This window comes from Phodopus roborovskii, unplaced genomic scaffold (assembly GCF_943737965.1).
Source record: "Phodopus roborovskii unplaced genomic scaffold, PHOROB, whole genome shotgun sequence".
In the NCBI taxonomy this organism is placed as follows: Eukaryota; Metazoa; Chordata; class Mammalia; order Rodentia; family Cricetidae; genus Phodopus; species Phodopus roborovskii.
In genome coordinates, this window is record NW_026126480.1 from 834,717 (window position 1) to 837,318 (window position 2,602).

Consider the following 2,602-nt stretch of genomic DNA (forward strand, 5'->3'; position numbering starts at 1 on the left):
CAAGTTTCTGTTATCCCTGCCTTAGTCTTCCAACTAGCAGGAATTACAGGTGTGTGCCCAGCTCTTACTACTAGATTTCTAAATAATTTTCAAAAATTTAAAATTTCTTATTTTATGTGTGTGGGTATTTTGCCTATGTGTATATCAGTGTATCACATTTGTACAGTACTGCTGGAAGGTGGAACTTGGCATTGGACCCACTGGGACTGAAGTTACAGATAGCTGTGAACTGAATTGTGGGAGCAGAGAAGCAAACATTGGTCCTCTGGAAGAGCAGCCAGTGCACTCTTAACCACTGATCTGTCATTCATCCATTGTTTCAGCTCATACTTAATTACACACACACACACACACACACACACACACACACTTTAATATCTATGATAGAACATATTTCCATTAGCATGGCTAAGTCTGAAACACTCCATTTCAATAACCAGCTTATTTTCTTCAATTGAATTGTCAGAATACTAATCTCGAGGCACAGGCACTATCTTTCTAAATTCAGTATACTAGCTGACTTTAGACATAAATTAGACATAAGACCCAGGAAGTTAACAATGCAGACAGTCAGGATTATGCTTTCCATTAGAACATGAATCAGCCTTATGCAAGTGGGTTCCTTTTTTCTTTTCTTTTTCTCACATCAAATACCAAAGGATGGGTTGATACTTGTAGTACATTCTTGTGTTTTCTATTGCTTAGAACTGAAATTTTAAGAAGTTACCTTATGTTGGAAGTGTAACATCAATAGGTTTGTGTTCATAGAAGTCTTTAATCAAATAGCTATCTAATCACTGCTCTGAGCAGGTCTCTTTATTTGTATTAAATAGGCCACCCGTCAAGGTTTGTAACAAAATACATAATGCTTAATATGTGTTAGTTTCTTTTTTTCCCTGTGATAGCTGTTGTCATGGAAACCTGAAGAATAAAATGTCATGGTTCCCTGCACTTTAAGTTTGGAATTGCCTTAGAGGAAGAGAGGGTGGTTAATAAGACAGGCAAAAGATGGAACCATGTTTGTACTACATGACAGTCTTCATTTTTATGGTATTTTTGTCATTACAGTAAAAGGTAATAGATATTATTTATTTACAGACCATATGATATATGCTTTCCAAATACAATGCCATTTAATTATCTTTCCTAGTCTATTGACTGGAGAGCTTGAAAGCAAACAAACAAATAAGCTCATAAAAAAGTTCTTATTATGATTCTAAAGAGATTTGTAGCTGGTATATCCATCTTCTGGTTAATTTGACTATTCTGTCCACAGCTAATGTGAGATGCGGAGACGTATTTGTGACTCAGGCTGGGCTATGCCGTCCTCTGTGCTCCCCCATCCAAACTTTAATAAAGCAGGCTACAGGAAGTGACTGTCATTTTCTCACTCCAGCTGCAGGTCATTGAACTCTTTTTAAAATTAATTTTATTTAAATTAAAAACAATCTTATTTTACATACCAATTCCAGTTCCCTCTCTCTCCCATCTTCCTATTTCCCCCCACCTCCCACCCTCATCCACTCTTCAGGGAGAATGAGGGAATCATCAAAGTCTGTCACATCATTTGGAGCAGGACCTAGCCACACACACACACACACACACACACACACACACACACATCTAGGCCGAGAGAGTATTCCTCCATAGAGAATGGGCTCCCAAAGCCCAATAGTGCACTAAGGATAAATACTGGTTCCACTGCTGGCAGCCCCATAGACTACCCAAGCCCCTAACTGACACCCATGTTCAGGGTGTCTGGTTCGGTCTTATGTTGGTTCCCCAGCTGTCAGACTGGGGTCCATGAGCTCCCACTTGCTCAGATCAGCTGTTTCTATGGGGATCCCCAGCATGGTATCAACCCCTTTGCTCATCACTCCTCCCTCTCTGCAAATGGATTCCAAGAGTTCTGCTCAGTGCTTAGCTGTGAATCTCTGCTGGAAAGGAAGAAGTCAAACTTTCTCTATTTGCAATGGCATGATTTTGTACATAAGTGATCGACAGTAAACTCTTAACCTGTACAAAATAAGGTGAGAGCTAAGCACTGAAAGGAGGCAGCAAATAGAATGGAAAGCCTAGTTATGTCTCTTGGTTCAACTATATAGGAATCCTAATTTAACTTCTTATATCTTGTTATAAAAATTAGAAATTCTCATTTTGTTTCTTTGCATGTTTGTTCAGTAAAGAATGAGTTAAATTTCTACTGTCTATAAACCAAACATCCTAGATACTACAGCAGAATCCACAATCTATGTAGCAAGAGAGGGTTAGACCTATATCCTGTAGTACTGGTGGCTTTTTGTGTCAACTTGACATAAGGTATACTCATCCAAGAGGAATGATCTTCAGTTGTGGAAATGCTTCCATGAGATCCAGCTGTAAAGCCTTTTCTCAATTAGTGATCAATGGAAGAGGATCCAGTCCATCTGGGTTGTGCCACCCCTGGGCTGGTGGTCCTGGGTTCTGTAATAAAGCAAGCTGAGCAAGCCAGAGGAAACTATCTAGGAAGCAGCATCCCTCTATTGCCTCTGTGTCAGCCCCTGCCTTCAAGATCATGCTTTGTTTGAATTCCTGTCCTGACTTCCTTCAGTGATGAACAGCA